Source organism: Anolis carolinensis, chromosome 6 (genome assembly GCF_035594765.1).
Source record: "Anolis carolinensis isolate JA03-04 chromosome 6, rAnoCar3.1.pri, whole genome shotgun sequence".
Classification (NCBI taxonomy): domain Eukaryota; kingdom Metazoa; phylum Chordata; class Lepidosauria; order Squamata; family Dactyloidae; genus Anolis; species Anolis carolinensis.
In genome coordinates, this window is record NC_085846.1 from 91080676 (window position 1) to 91089750 (window position 9075).

Sequence of the window (9075 nt, forward strand, 5' to 3'; positions counted from 1 at the left end):
ACATGGCATACAAGGAAAAGGTAAGGGGATGTAAAGAAGAAAGCAAGTGTTTGCTTCCCTTTGCTGCAGTTTGCTGGAGCAGACGAGGTTGGGCTGTAATCTTATACTTTCACTTTAAACTATAATCATTCTCATATAGTGAAGAGTCAGAAACCGTGGTGTAATAGAGCATATTTCTGATTAGCCATGTACAGAATTGCACTGCAAGCTTTGGTTCTTTTGAACTGCCACACATTTTTAATACAAGCGTTTGGTCGTTTTCCTGATTGTAGTGCATTTACGTCACTTGGCTGAAAGTCAATTGTAACATTCCTTTGCAAAAACATTTCATTTTGGAAGAACTTCTGTACAATTTTTGCCAACGAGACTGGACAATAGTGAGAGGCAGTTCTCCCATGACGGTATTTCTATACTGGGCAAAACACCAATTGCTGTATTTCTCCCTAATATGCAGCATTCAAAAAGCAAAGAATAAACAGAGACACATAAAAAACCTCATGCAAGATACATTCACATGTTGGGTGGGGCTTCAGTTGCAATGTCAAAGCAATATCAGTACTCAATATTAATATTAAAACATGATGTGGAAGCAAACTTGATTGAAATCAGTGTACAAGATGAAAGATTTAGGACAGCTGGAATGATCCACTTAGCTGTGAAGCACACTGTGTAAATATATAGAAGGAAATAATGACATGCTTATAATACAGTAGAATTCTACTTAGTAATGTATTTGACTTCACATGTTTAATCAACCTTGGTGACTTTTAACTCTCCTTTCCTATTATTGTACATCCTGTTTGTCCTTTTAGCTCATAAGGAAGAATAATTGTTACTCAACATTAAATATTTTACTAGGGAGCAAAAAGCTAATATTCTCCTTGTTCCTGGAGTACAAGGAGGAAGTGTATTTTAAGCAGAAGTGAGTTGGCTAATGTTACTCAATATTGATCTTCCATTCATTTGTGCAGGAAATTAGTGAGAAGTTTCACGGCAATGAGCTCAGAGTTCAGAACCTTTATTTATCTTTTCAAATGTGTGTGTGTGAGCCCAAAGGTTATCGCAACGGCTGCTCCTGGCAAATACATTTCATAAATTATGAATCACTTTAGACTGTGTGAACTTACCTGACTGCTGTAATCTTTGTGCCGGCACTCTTTCAAGGTTCTTCGGCACAGGCAGTACAACACAGGGATGGAGACGGTATAGGAAAATATTCAAAAATTGGTTAAAACCCATATTTCTAAGCAGTGTTTCTTAAACTGTGCTCCTCCTGATGTTTTGGACTTCAGCTCCCATAATTCCTAATAGCTGGTAAGCTGCTAGGATTTCTGGCAGCTGAAGTCCAAAACACTTGGGGAGCACAGTTTGAGAAATACTGTTCTAAAGTGTTGGGAAATTCACATGGCGAAACTGGGATTGACCACACACTTTGTAGTTTGGGGTTCAGGTTGCCTCTACACTATGGGATTAATTCAATTTGAAATCACTTTACTTGTTAAGGCTCAATGCTATGGGGTTATGAAAGTCGTAGTTTTACAAGCTATATAGTTTTCCCTGCCAAAGAGTGCTGATACTTCACCAAACTAAAAATCCTGGACAGTTTTTGAAGACTTTCTCAACATGGGAAGAAACTGATTTAAATTATTCCTTCTTTCAAGAATTAAATTAGTGAAAAATTCCATCCCTAGAACAATATTCTAGAGCAGTTTCCGAAAAGGTAGCCATATTATTGCAGTGTAGCAAAATCCACAAAGCTAGTAGCACCGAAAAAGCTAACCAATTTTATTTGACATAAGATTTCCAAGTACAAAAAAGGTGCCATCAGACTATTTGGGTTAACTCCAAAATAAGCAGCCTAGATTTCTTAACCTAGGACTCAAGTTTAACATAATCCTTGAATTTTGGCTAAAGCTCACTGTTGTTTTTTATTCCAAAAGTCGTGCTCAGATGTCCCCAGCACCATGACCTCTGTTTCAGTGACTTTTGTGCTATCGTGCTTAATCTCCACCAACTCAAGGTCAGGTTTGCCAATACTTATCTGAAACCCTAGAAGGCCAAGCAATTTCTTATTTAGAGGATCATTAAGGAGACCTGCTGCCAATCAAATTAAATAATATAGTACTAGATGCATAGTTTATTTGGTATGCTCCAATTAATATTCTGAAGAAATACTGAAATAAAATTTAAAATGACTTGTTAATTGGAAATGGTAAAATTGTATGTGTTAAACTTCTGTATATGCCAAGGTTGGAAAAATCTAGCCCATGGACAGCATTTGGCCCACAGGACATTGTTTGTGACCCCAAAATGAACTATAGAGGACATGTAGGGCATCTCCATCATGTTTTGGAGGTGCCCTTAACCTTCCCCTAGGGTCAAACCTTTTTTTGGTGAAATTTTGCTTTTGCTTCATCATGTCCCATAATATTGCCTGCACCCAAACATGGTGAGAATGCCTCCTTATCTCCTTAGGGGGAAAAAAACATTTTCTTTTTTTATCATTATGGGGTATCTGTGGTGTATGACCCTCCAAAGACTCTTTGGAGCTCATGAGTCTCCTTGGCCTTCCATAGTTGTTCATCCATGTGGTCAATAGGCAAATTATTTTATTTTTGTTATCAGATAAAGTGTAGAAAGAAATTCCTCCTTGGTGCCTTACACGTCACTTTGTCGGAATATATCCTTCACATGATCACTGACTGAAACTTTTTCAAACACGGCATCCCTATGTATTATTATTATTATATTTATTATATTTATATTTATTTATACCCCACTTTATCTCCCCCGAAAGGGACTCAAAGCAGCTTAACATAAAAGCATCAGCATAATAATTTAAAACATACAAATAAGTGAACAACAACAACAACAGCAATAATAAACTTTATTTATATTCTGCTCTCTCTCCCCAGAGGGTGGATTTGAAACATAAAAGGCAAACATTCAGTGCCCGAACACAACAAAAAACACCCATAATAACAAAAATTGACAACCAAACTTATAAAAACAAATTATGACTTAACAACTAAAATTAAATTAAAAACAAAGCCTGTTATATCAGAAACATAAAACGAAACATCAGACATAAAACAGAAGCATTCCCAGTTCCTTGGGGCAAATAGATTGATAATTGCTCAACATGTTTATTGAGCTGGTGGGGCAAAGAGGACACAGATATGGATAGTAGCTATTAATCAGAGGTATAATGATAGTATTACCATCTATTCCTCCTCCTCCTCCTCATAAGCCAGTGAGCAAAGGCATGTCTTCAGCTGTTTCTTGAAGGCGGGGAGGGAGGGGGCCATCTTTAACTCCTTAGGCAGGGAGTTCCAGAGGTGGGAGGCAGCCATGGAGAAGGCCCTTTCTCTCGTTTCCACCAGCTGCATTTGGGATTTAAAACAGGATTAAATATAAACAGTATTAAAATGTTCCTAGTTAAAAACCATTAAAACAAATTCAAAGTTAAAAACCACAGCACCCCCTGCATTGATCTTAAAAACCTTCTTCCTTAAAAGCCTGTCTGAATAAAAAGGTTTTTGCCTGCCACTGGAAGGACAGGAGGGAGGGGCCATTCTGGGTTCTCTCGTTCCCACCAACCAAGCTTGCGATGGAGGTGGGACTGAGTAAAGGGCCGCTCCTGAGGATCTCATAGCCTGGGCAGATTCGTACAAGGAGGTGCAGTTAGCCAAATAGCCTGCACCTGAACCGCCTAGGACTTTAAAGGTCATGTACCATTAGGAGTCTGCTTTCTCAAAGGAAACATTATTCCCTCTTGGTGGATTATGTGCAAGTTTACTGAGAAATAAATCCCAATAAGTTCAGTGGGACTTATTATTTCTAGTAAATTCACTTAGGACTGCAGTTTCAGTCTAAAAGAATATATAATTCTCATGATTCTTTCCAAAACAAACAATTGCAACTACATTAACAGAAAGAGTGCACTTGCTGTAATTTCAGTTTCCAGTTGAAATGTAGGAGCCTCCGGTGGCCAAGGGGATAAAAGCCTTGTGACTTGAAGGTTGGGTTGCTGACATGAAAGCTTCCAGGTTTGAATCCCACACGGGGAGAGTGTGGATGAACTCCCTCTATCAGCCTCACCTCCATGCGGGGACATGAGAGAAGCCTCCCACAAGATGGTAAAACATCAAAACATCCGGGCGTCCCCTGGGCAATGTCCTTGCAGATGGCCAATTCTCTCACTCCAGAAGCAACTCCGGTTGCTCTTGACATGAAAAAAAAAGTTGAAATGTAACCTTGTGGGTTTTTCAGTATATGGTGACATGGCAATGAGGTGGGTATTTGCATGGCTCTCTAGTTACATGGCTCAGCGCCTTCCAGTCTAACCAATGGCTTTTGCCCAATACCATATTGACATTCCTGTTCGATGGTGCTTCATGTGGAACCATGTAGAAATGGATTCACAAACCAAACTGTCAGATTAATATCAATGAAATCCAAAGCACACAATAAATAAATCCAGGCAGTTTGCACATTTTAAGTTCTTTTAATAACAAAACCAGGGCTTGTAAAATGTTCTTTTTGGATAGGAGATTCTGAGAGATGTAGTTGGATTAGTAGCTAATACAATTTCTGGGAGAAAGGGAAAAGCTACATATGAAATTTCACCAACAATGATTTTGAACAGGAAAATGTTGGGGAACATAAGGGTTAAACTTATCATTCTTAATAATTCTCTCTGGAATTGGATTTTCAGTTAGAGACACACTGTTGTGTCTCCTTTGGGACATCAGCATCAAGTCTGGCTACTTATCAACTTTAAAAACCGTCTTAAAATTAATTGACTACACTCTGCAGCTTTCTGAAGGGTTGAAAGTGTCCACATAATGCAATATAAACAAAGCTGAGCTTTGAACGCCAAAGCAATAGCTCTACCTTGTGACAGAATGATGTGACTGCTGCTTTTGTTCTATGAGTTTCACTTTAACTATCCAGTAAATTGTATTACAATGAATATTATGATTTGTTAGTACAGTAGTTTATATGTGGGATAACCAAACCTATGTGTGAAAATGTATATCCAGGCAATTGTATGTTTTTAAAAAGAGACAATGGTGAGGGCTATCATTCACAACAATGATTTATTACATGCAAAATAGGTTTTACTCAAAGTGAGTGAAATTCAGGTCTACTGAGTGCTGTCAGAGTAAGGCTCCCAGTTTTCCAGTAATAGGTAACATGAATTTTCCAAAAGGATTTTGACTATTATCTCTAGTAAGCAACAGTCAAATAATTATATAGATTGGGAAAACTGGATAAAAATACGGAACAACAACAACAAAAATTATAATATTTGTAATGGAGTAAAGTAGGCAGCAGATCTCTAAGGACACGTACCAGAAGGAACTGTTTTATTTATTCATAAGTGAATTGGGGTCAGACGTAAAAAGTAAAACACAGTTTTAGTTAGCAAGCAGATGGTAGTATGGTAGGATCTTGAAAAAAAACTTGGAAAGAACTTTAAATGAATCTGTCTGCCTGGAGACTGAGCAATAGCAGTACAAATGTGGTTCATTGTAAACAACTGCCATTCATTCATTTTATTGCATTTTTTTCCAGGGCGATAAATAAGTCAAACATGCTAATCAAATCTATTCAACATGTGCAGGACTTGCTGCAACAGCTGTGAAGGGCTTTATTCCAATCGTTTTGGCAGCTACACAAATAAAACTTTTAGATGGCTAACACAAGGATCTATATCAGGAAATATTCTGCAGTTTTGTTCAGCTACACAGACTTTAACTCATGATACCACCTTCCTTTGAAGACAAGACTATAGAAAAGTTATTTTCTTTTAACAACTGCCTGAACTTCCTCTGCTAAGTTGGCCAGTGCCACAATGTCATGTGGTCCAACAGGTAACTTTTCTAATATTGTGCCAGAGGGAAATTATTGGACTGTCATATTTAAATTTGACTTCATCCATTGATGCTTTTTCGTAAGAAGAGGGTATTTCTACACTGTAGATTTAATAAAGTTTGACACCACTTTAATAGCCATGGCTCAGTGTTATGGGATCCTGGGAATTGTTGTTTGATGAAGCATCAGCACTTTGGTTGAGAAGGCTAAGGACCTTGGTAAAACTACAAGTCTCAGCATTCCACAATATTGAGCTGTGGCAGTTAAAGTGCTGTCAAAATACATTAATTCTACAGATGTAGATGCATCCTGGGGCTATCACTACAAGTTCACATCACTCTGGAGAAAGAAACAACTAGCCACACTACTGAATCATAGAGGAACTACTACTACTACTACTACTACTACTACTACTACTACTACTCTTCCTATGAATTGGGGAGCCATTAAAATTCAACACATAACATCCATTAAAAACACATGTTCTTATAAACACATGATGTTAAGTAAGACCAACAGATACTAAAACAATCAGTCCATCCTTTAAAATTCACTATTTAAAAATAATCTGGATATGTCTGCCAGATGAGACTGGTCTTTCATGCTGTTTTAAATTTAGACAGCGGATGCAGCTGTCGAACCTCTTCCAACAGATCATTCCACAGTCTAGGGGCAGATGATGAAAAAATTAGTTGGATAACAGTTGCTAACCTTGTCTTGGCTATTGAAGCAGATGTCCCCATAGTACATGGGCCTGATCTATGGGTCGGATTATATGCGAGGAAGTGATACAGTAAGTAGGCAAACTATCACTTTAGCTTCCATAGCTCCAGTCTAGGGAATCAGGACATTTACAATTTAGGAAGGAACTTGTTTTACTGCCATGGAGTCTGAATTCTTTGCCCTTGAACAGCAGCAGCAGAAATTAAACTTTCTCTCTCCAAACTACATATTTCAGGATTCCTTCAGGCTCCATCTATTCTACACTGCCATATAAAATCCAGATTATCTGCTTTGAACTGATTTATATGACAGTGTAGATTCATATAATCCAGATCAAAGCAGATAATCTGGAATCAGACAATGGATTACAGACAGTCCCTGAGTTACAAAAATCCGATTTACAAACAACTCATAATTGAGCCCCTGGTGGCAAAATGGGTTAAACCACTGAGCTGCTGAACTTGCTGACTGAAAGGTCGGCAGTTCGAATCTGGGGAACAGAGTGAGCTCCCGCTATTAGCCCCAGCTTCTGCCACCCTAGCAGTTTGAAAACATGCAAATGTGAGTAGATCAATAGGTACTGCTCCTGCAGGAAGATAACGGAGCTCCATGCAGTCATGCCGGCCACATGACTTTGGAGGTGTCTACAGACAACACTGGCTCTTTGGCTTAGAAATGGAGATGAACACCAACCCCCAGAGTGAGACACAACTAGACTTAATGTCAGGGGAAAACCTTTACCTTTTTTTACCATAGTTAAGAATGGGGGGTGGTGAGGCAACAGGAAGTGAGAGAAGTCTACCCCTAGGAAGGGAAATTCACTCCTAAAAGAGTGATCCTGGGGAAAAGGAGTCTCCACTAAAGCTTTATCCCCAATCCTCGTTTCCATATACACACACTGTATATGGAGTTATGCTTAAAAAAAATGTACCTGTTCCAATTTACATACAAATTCAGTTTAGGAACAAACTTACAGAACCTATCTTGTTCGTAACTTGGGGACTGCCTGTGTAAGGCAGAGTAGACCCAGCATCAGATGGAGCCATGGCAATTGAAGTGGGATAAAACTGAGATAATTGTGAAGTGCAACTGTTTTCTTCCTAGTATGAGAAACTTGTAGACCTTCCATTGGGTACTAAAAGGGATTGAACAAAGCAGTAGACCTGGAAGGCTGCACTTTGCTATCTCTGTTTTGAATACTCAGGCTTCCTGTTTTAAAAATACACAATGTGTGCATTTCCAAGCATGCATTCCTCTTTGTTCTTTTCATCCCACTAGAAGTAGCAAAGTTTTTTTTTCTGTAGTTCATTGGAAATAAACCCTAGAAAGTTGAGTGGCTTTTAATGTCGTACAAGAATGCAAGTCCTCAAGAGCTGAGTCTCTCAAGATTATTCTCTGGAAACTGAAAGAGACCACAATTTGTGGAGTTTTCTCAGACTGAATTTACACTGCCCTATATCCTAGGATGTGATGCCAGATTATATGCTTTGACCTGGGTAATATGAGTCTCCGCTGCCATATAATCTGGGATAAGCAGATAATCTGGGATCAAATCCTGGGATATAGGGCCATGTAGAAGGGATCTCTGACTAAGGCTGGGTGTACACTGTCACATAATGCAGTTCAGTCTGCATTATATGGCAATGCAGAACCAGCCTCAATGTACACTGTAGGTAGCTTTAATGCAGTTTGGCCCCATTTTGACAGCTTCAACTCAATACTATGGAATATTGGAAGTTGTAGTTTGCCCTTTATGCCAGAGAAGTCAGGGTTGCTGTGAGTTTTCCGGGCTGTATGGCCACGTTCCAGAAGTATTTTTTCCTGATGTTTCACCCACATCTATGGCAGGCATCCTCAGAGGTTGTGAGGTCTGTTGGAAACTAGTCAAGTGGAGTTTATATATCTGTGGAATGTTTAGAGTGGGAGAAATAACTCTTGTCTGTTTGAGGCAAGTGTGAATGTTGCAATTGACCACTTTGATTAGCATTAAATGGAGCCCCTCAGTGGCGCAGTGGGTTAAACCCTTGTGCCGGCAGAACCGATGACTAGAAGGCTGGGTTGCTGACCTGAAGGTTGACGGTTTATTTATTATTTATTTGTTTACAGCATTTATATTCCGCCCTTCTCACCCCGAAGGGGACTCAGGGCGGATCACATCACACATACAAGGCAAACATTCAATGCCTCAACATAGAACAAAGACAGAGACAAACGCAGCTCCGAGCCAGCCTCGAACTCATGACCTCCCGGTCAGAGTGATCTATTGCAGCTGACTGCTTTATCAGCCTGCGCCACAGCCCGGGCTAGTCTAATCGGTTCTAATCCATGCCAGGGAGAGCGTGGATGAGCTCCCTCTGTCAGCTCCAGCTCTCCATGTAGGGACATGAAAAAGCCTCCCGCAAGGATAGTAAAAACATCAAAACATCTGGGCGTCCCCTGGGCAACGTCCTTGCACACGGCCAATTCTCTCAC